The sequence below is a fragment of the Miniopterus schreibersii genome, assembly GCF_964146895.1.
Source record: "Miniopterus schreibersii genome assembly, chromosome: 13".
Classification (NCBI taxonomy): Eukaryota; Metazoa; Chordata; class Mammalia; order Chiroptera; family Miniopteridae; genus Miniopterus; species Miniopterus schreibersii.
In genome coordinates this window covers 25,087,239-25,099,854 of record NC_138113.1, presented here as the reverse complement: position 1 = coordinate 25,099,854, position 12,616 = coordinate 25,087,239, and the positions used below count along the sequence as shown (strand labels likewise).

The window sequence follows — 12,616 nt, the reverse complement described above, 5'->3', positions numbered from 1 at the left end:
ACAGTGCTTGGTATACCACAGAAATACAAAATGTTTGTGCATTTTATTAAAACTGCCCGGTAATTACCTCAGTTCTTTATTGTAATTTAAGCATTATCTGTGATTAAGACATACTATACAATAAAAAGAGATTTCCATTCAATTTCCCTTTCCTTCCCTCACCTCCAATCTCCTTAGGAATTAACCATTTTTATTTATTAATTATAATGAGGTACCATTTCTCAAGACTGGAAGCCACTGACTACATTGTATTTCCTAGAGTTTTTCAACAGTACAATAAGCTTATAATAAGCTCAACATAAAATATTTTAGCAGTTTACAAATACTAATAATTTTCTAAATCTTGTAAGTTATTCATTTAAAAGGAAAACAATTTTCTTCTTGTTTATGACATTGTTAGCAAAAATAAAGTGTAACATTTATTGAGCACATACTATTTGCAAGGCTCTGTGTAATAAACCTAACAAATGCTAGAACTTTAAAGGTATTCTATTAACTAAAAATATCTGTTAACTTTGGTAACCCTCAGTAGAAAAAAAACCCACGACATATAAAAGAACTCACAACCTTTCCTATTGAATTAACAATACATTCTTTGTTTGAATTATGATTATCAATTACAAATACTGTCTATCCTATAAAATCCAGTTCTGAGATTAGAGGGTAGATTCAAATCCCAAATGTACTGCAAAAAGATGTATGTTTGATTATAATGCTACATGATGTCATGTATCCAGGACAACTGAAGCATTATGGTCTCTTAGGAATAAAACTGCCTCTTGGTCATAGATTTAGGTGACACAGCATGTGATCCATTGTCTCTAAACAAAAAATGTGTGCAGCTGCATTTTCCAGTCAAGAAAGGGGGTAGGGAGCAGAATACAAAAGGGTCAAAGATTTGTCTCATAGGGAAACTGTTTTTCAAAAAGCGGGGAGGGGGGGGGAATTGAGTGTGGGGGAGAAACCTTTCTTCAACTCATGCTAAAAGCAGAAAACACTAAAATCTGGGGGAGAAAAATCTGTTGTGGTAACCTTCTACTGAATCCACTTTCCTCCTACCCTAACTTGCCCAGTTACACTGTGTAAACCACGGCTTAAATGCCACTTCTATCTAAATAATTTTGTACTATTTGTACACAGTATATAGAATTCCCCTATACATTGTTGCAGCATCTGCATCCAAAAAAAAAAAAAAAAAAAAATCTCAATTATTCATCAGTTTCTTGGGGAAGTTAAAATGAAGCAATAGCTTTGTAAGTAAAAAAAACGAACGCATTTGCTTCTAAGCAGTAACAAACCTGTTATTTTCTGCATAAAGACCAAATAGTTCTCTTTACAATGAATCCCTAGCACATAACTGCCTTTCACACAGAAATACTGATTTTAAAAAGCAGTACCACAAAAGATCTAAACTGAGTGAAAATTGTTTTCTCTAATAAAAAAGTTATTTCTAATAAATGTTAAAAAAATTTGATGACACAATAACTTGTAAACTTCCATCAGTATCTAAAACATACCACTAATTACCTTACACGTTATTAAATATAATGTTAGAAAAGAAGCACTACTAGCTCTCAGAGTAAATCTAGTTTCAAAACTCATCTTCTCAAACTTTGGGATAGCAATCAATGTGCTGTCCAAACAAAAACATGCTGGAAGCTAAAAAAACTGATCACACAGAAATAAAAAAAACAAAAATAATCACTAATGAAATTGGAAGTACTATCTATCACCTGTGCTACAAACTACAGACCAGTTAGCCAGCCAACCAGCACTCTGGTTCTTTGAGAGCCTTGTACTCTGCACTTGAAAAGTAATGTGGAAAGGAACAAAGTTGCAAAACCCTGAAAGTCAACAGATGATGTCCCAGTGTACAATGGTAAATATAGATGGCATTCGGATATAAACAGCTGGTATTCTTTGTTGTCAGGATTTATTTATGTATAAGATGATTTTCAATGCCTTGAACATAAGCCATAATTAGTTAAGCCATGTAGTAAATCTCTCACAGCCAATTAAATTGTACCACTGAAAATAAGTATTTTTTAAAAGCACACTCGTGATCAGAAATACATTTAATAAAGGCATAAAATGATATCTTACCAGTAAGTCCCTGGTGTCAAATTTGGAAAGCAAGAGTAAAACTTAGGAAAACTATACTGGTTGATTTAATACACTGGTTTTATATGTAGTTCTAAAACAACACAAAACTATGATTAATTTAACAAAATTAAGTCCAATAAGGACTAAACTGACCCTATATGTACACTTACTGAAGTAAAAGATATTTGTTAAAATTACTAAAGATACTTATGTTATTATCTCCAGAGCATTTTAGAAGGTAACACTTACCCTAATAAATACTCAAGTCCCTAAATAAACTTACATAGAATATAACCTAAATTCTAAGTAGCCATATTAACTGCAGCGATATACAGCTAAGTTGTCTAGTTGTCACTACTAGAAGACAGTATCAGCAATAGGGTGGATGTTAGTTCTACTTGATAATATAAAGAATACTGAAAGGGAATATGGCTGTTTTTCTTCTTGGAGGTAGATCAGTATTTGTCGTGGGTTTTTGTGTGGGATAGTGGTTGTTGTGGTTTTGACCTGTTGAATTTGACATGCTTATGAGACATTCAAGTGGAATGGGCATTTGGAATATATGTGATCTAAAGTTTAGGAGATAAGTCTGGTATGGAGATAGATTTTGGAGTAACTGTATCTGAAATCTGCCTATCTCTCTCCATTTTCATGGTCACAACTACAGACCAGGTCAACATCATCTCTCACCTAAACCACCACAATGGTAGTCCACATGAATGGTACCCCCATGGTTGTGTTCTGCACAAACACACACAGTGGCTCTAACAATATTTTCCTAAAATAGTCTCCCTGCATCTATGCCTGATCCTCTTAATTTGTTCTCTAAAATGTAACTAGAATAATCTTGTAAAATGCAACTTTGACAATGTCCCTTTCTTCCTCAATCCATCAAGGGGATCCTTAGATCAAAATCCAAGAAGTTCTTGGCATGGTACAGAAGAGATTCCGCATAACTCAGTCCTTGTAACCTCTCTGGAGACACTCTGCCACTCTTTCCTTGTTCTCCCCACTTAGGATTTCTGAATAGGCCTTGCTTTCTCCTCCCTCAGGGCGTTTACAAATGCTGCTCCCTTTGCCTAAAACACTCATTTCACCCAGCCCTGGCTGTCATTCACAGCTCAGCTTTAAGATCTTTTTTTTTTTTTTTTTAATTTTTTTTTATATCTTTATTGATTTCAGAGAGAGGAAGAGAGAGAGACAGAAACATCAATGATGAGAGAGTCACTGATGGAGCCCGCAACCCAGGCATGTGCCCTGACCGGGAATCGAACCCTGATCGCCTGGATCCTAGGTGGACGCTCAACCTCTGCGCCATGCCCGGTCGGGCGTCAGCTTTAAGATCTTAAGGGAAACCTTCTCTAACATCTGACACTAGAGGGGTCCCCAAATTATATTCTTCCATAAGATCCTGTACTTTTTGATAACACTTATCACACCTAGGATGGTTGACTACACATCTTTTTCTGACTTACTGAAAGCTCCAGAAGGCAGATTTGGTTTTCTGTTTTGTTTACTGCTCAAGTATTTGTTGTCTGACAGATCCTGGTTCTAGCTCTGCTACTATATAACTTTGACGTGTATTAAATTAGGTGGCTGGACTTTCATTCTACAATAATCTAGATGATACTAAAAAACTGAAATTCAAATACTACTAGTTTTCCTGCAGATACATAAGACTACATTTCCTACCTTTATGTACATTTCCAACATGCCTGAATGTGTGTATCTAAATTATGTACACGTAATTAATATAAAGGCAAGAACTAGTACTTTCTTATATGTATTGTTTTAAGTGTTTCACTAGTATTAACTTCTTTAATCTTCACAACAACCTTATCAGGTAGTTGTTATTAGTGTTCATTTTCTATATGGAAACAGATACAGAGAGATTAAATGATATGCCCAATATCACGAACTTTGAAGTGGCACAACTGGGATACAAGCTCAGGGAGTATAGCTCCAGAGCTCACACTCTGCACTAGCTACCATCCTGCCTAGATTGCTTCATAAGTAAAAGAAAGACTGGGGAAAAAAAAGTACATACTACCATCAATAAATCTGACTCAATACCTACATCCTCAAGCTAATACTCCTCTACCTGAAGTTAGTCCAAAATAGACTAATGCTGTTCAAATACTTCCTGTACCTTTCCCTACTTATACGCTTGCTCCTGCTATTCTAACATCCAAATTGTCTACCTTGCCTACCACCATTCAACCAAAGCCCTACTTTTTAGGGCCAAACTCAATGGCAACTCCTCCATTTAATTTCCACCCAAGCATCTTTTAGAAGTTTTTTCTCTCTCCTACTATGTTCCAATTGCATTTATATATCCTCTATATACCCTCTTCTTTTTTTACTGTAGTTTTTTATGTCTCAGTAGCTCAAAAGAAACAATAGACATAAATTACTTTATAAACACTAAAGTTCTATACCTTATAAAATACTTAACCCAGACTAAACAAACAAAAAAAGAGAAGGGGACTGAAAAACAACGGACACGACACCCTTAAGCAGACCGCTTCAAGCACGTGTAACCTGGCTCCAGCTCACTGCCAACCAGATTAAAAAGGCCAAGGGGAAATTATACCCAATTATACCATATCATTACATTTTCTTCAACTAAACAAAGGACATTTTTTAAAATCAAACTTTACATTTAAAAAAACAACACGAGTGATATACATTTCTTTTAAAAATGTTTACTGAGCAATTAATAGTCAAGTACAAAATACTATGCTTTCCACTCCGCTTTGTAATCTTTTCATTTCCTAAATTTCAGTTCTCCACTTAAGAAGCATTACTGATACACCATTAATAAACCACTATCATGACTGTAGAACCCGCCCCACCCAATCCCACTGCTCAGAAAAAGTCAGTGCCTACTCTGTTCCCACAGTCCCCTTGAATCTGTCTAGAAGGGTATGTCTCACACTATCACCCACTCACATGCCTCTGATTCTTAACACGTAGTAAGCATCTAATATTTGTTAAATGAGTATCTTCACCTTGTACAAATTATTTAAATCTTTTTGTTCTTCTAAACGTAAAGAGAATTTCCTATTAAGCTTTCTAATTATTTTGTATTTCTGAATTATCTTTCTATAAGGGAAAACCAATGAATACAATTCTCAAAACTCTAGGCAATTAATATTAAAAGCTGTTAAAACTCAACTCTTTCTCCATAACTTAAGAATGGTCCTAGGTGTACATAATGCAGGTTAGCTTTTAAATACTGGAAATAACAAAAGCATTAAATGTCAAAGCAATTAACATTTCTGTATTTGCAAGAGAGAGACAATCCCACGACCCTTTATTGTATTCTCTCCTTGCTGGGGACAGAAGGAGAGGCAAGCATCTCGTCCTGGCAAATACCCGTTTTTCAAAGACTTCAAGAGACAGTACAAAGAACATGAATTTTCAAAGTCTGACAAACCTGGGTTCAAATACCCAGCACTGCATTTACATATTGTCTCATTATGTTTCTTCATCTACAAGAATAAAACACTTCCTCGGGGTTGTTACGGGAATTACATTATATCCTCACGTGACTAGTATAGTACGGTGGCAGAACGCAGTAGGTACTCATACAAGGCAGTAACTGCTGTGATTACTAATAAACGCTGCTGAATCAGCACAGAGGAGGCAGCATTTAACCTGAACTTTCAAGAACGGAGGAGTCAGACAAAGGCACGGGGCAGGCGAAATGAACAAAATCTTAACTTAGAGGAAATGTCTTCCCTTCAGCTGTATGTCCTCTTTTAAGGTAAGAAACAAACTACAAGGACGTAAGTTTATTAGTTTCCTCCGTTCTCTACCTCCAAAGTTATTAATATAATTTAAAATTTTATATTAACTGTCAAAATTCTAATTTAAATATTAAAATTATGCTCAGTGGGCTGTACAACAGTGTGAAAGGTATAAATGTATTAATACATTTTAGGAAGAACTTCAGTGAGTTCAAAGTACGAGTGTTCTGTAGTTAATCAAACAACTCTTCCCAGTAACATTCCCCCTGCTGGGCTGGCATCCCTCTTTTACTCTCCTATTAAGTATAAGTGACTTCCCTCCAAAAAAGTTTAGCATCAGTTTCAAAATTCTGATGAATGTTCTTTATTTCCCTCCACCTCATTTTCTTTTCCATAAATAAATAATCACAGCCTCTCATAAGGAAGAGAGCTCAGGGTCTCGTTCTCTTCCTAATGTGTTTTCCCCAACACACCTTTCAAACCACTTCTGGGGGAGGGAAGCTTCTAAGTGGCAAAATTACCAAACACCTATGAAAATACTATCAAGCAGCCAAGAATTTTCTTATATAACCTGCAAGTTTTATTAGATATGAAGATAATTAATAATAATTAAACTGTCCTGGTAAGTTCACAGTAATACATCAGCTTAGAGAGAATCAAAGTAGTTTTCCATTCTCTGTGCTGGTAGCAATAAGGCAGTTATTTTTATGGTACATATATTTAATCTTTATGATAATAGCTTATCTTCTGACTACTTTATTTAGACGTTTAGGCCTTACAGTAATACTATGTTTACAACTGTCAGTGAAATCAAGGCCCACATTGGTGAGAGGATAGATTCTATTTTATGTTGCCCTGGCTGGTATGGCTCAGTTAGTTGGAGCGTGATCCTGTGCACTGAAGGGCTGCAGGTTCTATTCCTGGTTAGGACACATATCCAGGATGCCAGTTCAATCCCCATTTGGGGTACATAGGGGAGGTAATAGATCCACGTTTCTCTGTCACATCAATGTTTCTCTTTCGCTAGGGTAAGAAAAAACATATCCTTGGGTGACTATTAAAAAAAAAAAAAGTAATATTTTGTTTACATCAGGCAGACTCCAGAAAACTAGAAATAAAGTCTCTTGCTCACCACTATATTCCTAGTACTTAAATACAGTAGCTGCTCAATAAACAGCTGTCCAAGTTTAAATGTTTATTTATGGAAAAGAAAATTAGGTTGAGGGAAATAAAAAATATACAAATCTGTCCTGGCCGGTGTAGGTCAGCTGGTTAGAGTGTCATCCCATACACCCTAAGGTTGTGGGCTTAATTCCTGGTCAGGGCAAATGACCAGGTTGGAGGTTCCATTCCTAATTAGGGCACATACCTAGGTTGTGGGTTCGATCCCCTTTGGGAAACATAAGGGAGGCAACTGATCAATGTTTCTCTCTCCTTTCCCCTCTCTCTGAAGTCAATTAAAAAAAAAATACATGAATCAAAATTAGGTTAAGGCCTAGGGCATGGGCTGTGCTTAGTGACTTCCTTCCAGAGTAGTTTATGGAATGGATGGGTGTCGGGGTGAAACCTGGCAAACAAAGACCTCAAACAGGTGATCAAGGTTAACATAATCAATTTTATCATATTGTTAGTATGTATCCTTGCTACAACGTGATGAGAAGGGCACTTCACCTCTGTTGTCTTGCTCCCTAAAACCCATGAGGCCAGTCTACTCAAGAAGAAAACATCAGAGATATCACCTCAAACCTGTCAGAATGGCTATCATCAATAGATCAACAACTAACAAGTGTTGGCAAGAATGTGAAGAAAAGGGAACCCTCCTGCACTGTTGGTGGGAATGCAGATTGATGCAGCCACTGTGGAAAGCAATATTAAGTTACCTCAAAAATTAAAAATGGAACTGCCTTATGACCCAGTAACTCCACTTCTGGGAATATATCCAAAGAAACCTGAAACACTAATATGAAAGAATACACGCACCCCTATGTTCACTGCAGCATTATTTACAATAGCCAAGATTTGGAAGCAGTCCAAGTGCCTATCAGTAGAAGAATGGATTTAAACAGCTGTGGTACATTTACACAATGAAATTCTACTCAGCCGTAAAAAAGAAATCTTACCTTTTGTGAAAGCATGGATGGACCTGGAGAATATTATGCTAAGTTAGTCACAGAAAGACAAGTACCATATGATTTCACTTATATGTGGAATCTAATGAACAAAATTAACAAAGTGGAGACAGACTCATGGATACAGAGAACAGACTAGCAGCTATCAGAGGGGAAGGGGTTGGGGGGCTAGGTGAAAAGAGTTAGGGGATAAAGCAAAGAAAAAAAAAAGACTCAAGGACACAGTCAATATTGTGCGGTGACTGCCAGAGGGAAGGGAGTATGGGGGAGATGGGAGAGGGTAAAGGGGCAGAGGGGGGATGGTGATGGAAGACTTAACCTGGAGTGGTAAACACGCAACACAATATACAGATGATGTATTGCAGGATTGTGCACCTGAAACTGGTATAATTTTGTTTACCAGTTTCACCCAAATAAATTCAATAAAAAAATTAAAAAACAAAAAACAAATCTCAATTGAGGGACATTCTATAAAATTTCTGACTAGTAGTACTCCTCAAAACTGTCATAGTCATCAAAACCAAGAAAAGTATGAGAAACTGGAATTCTGAAACTGAAAAAGGATACTAGGGGAAAACTAGTGAAATTTAAATAAAGTATGTAGTTTAGTTAATAGTAACTAGCAATTTTGTTTCCTTAGTTGTAACAAATGTACCACAGTAATGTAAGAAGTTAACAATAGGAAAAACTAGATGAGGTATACTGTGTACTATCTTGCAACTTTCTGTAAATGTAAACTATTCTAAAAGAAAAGATTTATTTAAATAAAAAAAGTTAGGGTAAGGGAAGTAAGGAATACATGAATCAAAATCTCTTGGAAGCAAATGATAATAAACATTCTTTTGGTTCCTTTATATTTGGTGGTAAAACAGAGATAGCATTCTCATACAGTGGAAATAAAGTTACTGTACAAGTCTACAGTATTAATTATAAAGTCACATATGACCAAAGCAAATGCCTCTTGAATTCTAGTTTCTCAAAATATCACTTAGTCCTCAACACTTCAGTTAACTCTATTACAAAAATTTGTAACACTAGATGTCAGCTCTTTATTGACTGAATTATCCCACACCTCTAACTTCTAGTCACTAAAGGTCAACCTCACCTTGGTATCTCCCACTTACCTTACATTCAACTAACTAAATTCACCATCTTCTTTGTGGTTTTCCCCTTCTAAATCTCCTTCTCAAGTTATTTTTCTCTTCAATAGATCCCTCTCCTTCCCATTCCTCTTCATTCCCACAGTTAATAACTAGTACTGCACACTGCTGTCAAATGAACCTTCTTCAAAAAAGGATTTTATCATATCATTCTAGGATCGAATGCCATTTCTTTTGGGATACTAACCCATGTTTAAATTCAGAAGTGATGTTTTCAAGCCATCCATAACTGGTTATTCCTTTGTACCCTTCACAGGTAAAGAAAAGACCTTTCCATCATCTCTCTAACCTCATACCATAAGACCTTTATTCACAAAATAATCAGATGTTCACTAAGCATATAACATATATCTGAGAAGATAAGGCTCTTCTTGGTGATCAAAGACTTTATAATCTTCTTGGGGTGATAAAACCTAAAAAGATAACTAACAAAGAACATGGGAATTTTGCCTATTCAAGGCTGCATCCTCAGTTCCTATAACACTGCCTGGCACATGGCAGGTACTGAAAAAACGTTTATTAAATGAAAATAAGAGAGTACAGAATGTTACAGCTCAAAAGAATAATTACATGTTATTAGAGAAGAGGAAGAATTTTCAGTTGGAGAGATAAAGGCAGATCTAATTGTACTATTCTAAGGCTCTCAGGGCAATCGAAATTTCAGCCAAACCTCAAGCTTGAACAGATCTTTAGTAGTTAAGAGGATGTGTGCAGGTGCATGTCAACAGAAAAATGTTATATCAACAAAGGTGAAAAAAGAAGTAAAATTGGTATACCACGTTAAAGTAGTGAATAAACAGTTCCTATAGGTTTAGGTGGAAGATAAGATGGGAGAAAACAAGTTCCAAAGCTTGGAAAGAATTGAGAAAAAATTTGGTATTCATGCTTGATAGAAAGGGTTTTGGTTATTAGAGTGATATCTTCAGGAAGATTAATCTAACGGGAGTAACACTTCAGAAAGGAAGAGGGCCCTCTTTCTTCAAGAAGCCTCCCCTATCTACTCAAACCTCTCTTTTCCCCCGCTCTTGACTTTCACAGCACCTGCCTGCATCGTACAATTTAACTCCTCACTATATCACCTCACACTGTAAACTTTTATTTTCATGTGTGTTAATCTATCTCTTCAACCTGAGAACAGGGATAAAATCTTAGCCCTCTTTTTCTTCCCTAAGAAATCAGGAGAGCACTGGGCCTTCAAAAGTTTGCTTTTGGAGGACCTTTTTGCATTTATGCAAAAATGAAAACTGAAGAGCTTACACACACGTAGCTAAGCCATCAACTGGCATTAAGACCAAGCCCTGTTTGGATGGCAGTGTGTTAGTTTCATTTGATAGATCCCATAACTAATAATGTAGCTATCTTCCAGTGTATGTTTTCAATGCTTTCTGCTTCATGTAAGTATTTCATGACTTCATTTACTTTTCTTTCTCACCTAAGCACTGCTCTCAGTGGTCAGCACACATACTCTCAGTCACATTATGTTTCCTGCACTGGAGCCTTCCTGATGTTTTTATCTGTTAACTTCACTGATTAAGAACCATTATTATGGTGTAATTAAAATTCTAATAAATGTTGCTGCTATAATTTCTCTACTCAATTCTAAATGTTTCTAAATTTCTCTACACATCCTAAATGTTTCCTGTGCATCAGCACTCTTCAAATAAAACCGAATCAAATAAAAACATATGTTACAGAAATAATTCAAATACACCAAAGTATTCACAAAATGAAACATGATGCATTAGTAACCAGGAGATTGTAGTTCTATTCTAAAATTTTCCAAATGCTCCAAAAGTTTGGATATTAAAATTTTTAATCTTTTGACATTTAATTTTTTATATACTCTAAAATATGTTACATTTTACATATGTTAGCACTCATATTAATACCTTTAAAAAAAAAAGCTTAAGAAAGTACAAACCAAACGAGTATTTATTTCATCCCTAAACAAGTTCAACGGTAATACATTTATATCTTTTCAGGTCTTGAGTTTTACGTAAAAAGAAAAAAAACTAGATTTTTATAAAACTATCAAAAAGAAGTACTCCAGAATGTGATTATTTCTGATTACACCAGAACCTCTCATTAACGTTTTCAAAATTCAAACGACCCCCCCCAACCCCCGAGTGGGGCACTCCATAATGTACCATTCTATTCCCCCCCACCCTTTAGTGGGTACCTAAAGCTGCTGAGATTTTAAAGATGAATCATCAAAACGGCAAAAGAGGGCAAAAACGTCAATATATACCTTACAAGGACTGCAAGGAAACAGATAAGTGTTACGATTCAGACATGTACAGCTCAGCTCTTTCCACTTCCCCATCTCGGAAAACACCAAAATAAACGTGGAGGCAAAGCTCCGGCGCGGCTGCAAAGCCCCGGCTCCCAGCGAAGCCTCGCCCGCCGGCGCCAGGACGACCTCTCACTCCGCCCGCCAGCCGGCCACGTGGCTGTCACAATCAGGAGCTGGCCGGGAGGAACGGCGTAAACTAACCAGAAATAAAGCGTCGTCCTCCTTCCCCCTACTCGGAGTTCGGGTAGAAGAAAGTATGTGTCATTTCTTTGCATCTAAGACTTTTTCCCTGTAAGGAGAAAACTAAGTACAGAGGCCGCTTCAAAGAGACTTTAAGTAGAAATCGGGTCAAAGAGGATTCCGATAGTGGGCCCCCAGTGAACTGGGCACCCCAACTCCCGCGAGCTGCAGTGGGAACGGGCATTGCGAAAAAAGGTAAAAGGGGTGGAGCTGAGTAAGATGGAGCACTGGGCACATGGGCCGCTTTCCCCCGACTCCCACCACCCTCCCGGGTTCCGGACTCGCTGCCGCTGCCGCGAGCGAACCCAGAAGGCGTCAGTGCCTCCCCCACACCCTCGAACCTCACACCCAGAAGGACTGAGGGCAGAGGCACCCGCGGCCCCGGGAGGGCGGCGAACAGGAAGTGTCCATGTTGCAGCGCCGAGTCGCTAACTCCCCTCCCACCTAGACAGCCGCCCGCGGGGGCCCCCAGGGCATCCGCTGGAGGAGGGGCGAGGGTGCCGGGGTCGGCCGCCCCACATCCGGGACCCGGACCCGTCCACCCCAATGCCCCGCCACCCGAACGCCCCAAGTTCACTCCGGGAGGCGCCCGGCGCCTTCCCGGACACAACTTGTCGGGGCCCAGCCCGAGTGCGCCTGGGGCCGGACGAGGACTCCACGCCCCGCACGTCTCGCTCCACCACACGCCAAGGGAGGGGGCGCTGCAAAGACTCCCGGGGGCTTGGGGCGGGCACTTCCTCGAACTGCACATTCTCCCCGGTCGAACCCGCAGCGTCCCCGGGGCCACTCTGAGCCTCTCCGGAGAGACGGCACCCCTCGCCGCGGTTTCCTCCGCGCGACACCCGCTCCCGGGCGGTCAATACCTCTCAGGGAAAACTCCGAACTCCTCACGGGGCCGCACTCCTGTCAGTTCGACCCCCGCCGCCGCCGCTCCGGGAG

General features: G+C 38.6%; 1 protein-coding gene across 5 annotated transcripts in view; it reads right to left on the bottom strand.

Annotated features, from left to right (window-relative positions):
* The window catches only part of FOXN2 (forkhead box N2), a 42,568-nt gene that overhangs the window by 29,384 nt on the left and 568 nt on the right, over positions 1–12,616 (bottom strand). The window contains exon 1 of one of the 5 annotated variants that reach the window (XM_081156909.1): positions 12,541–12,589. The exons of 2 other annotated variants lie outside the window; for them this stretch is intronic. The gene's annotated coding sequence lies outside the window, so the exon portion shown is untranslated. Of the gene's footprint in view, positions 1–11,392; positions 11,411–11,638; positions 11,759–12,540; positions 12,590–12,616 lie in introns of those variants that run through there. 2 more of the 5 variants (XM_081156908.1, XM_081156911.1) reach the window with 2 other exon arrangements.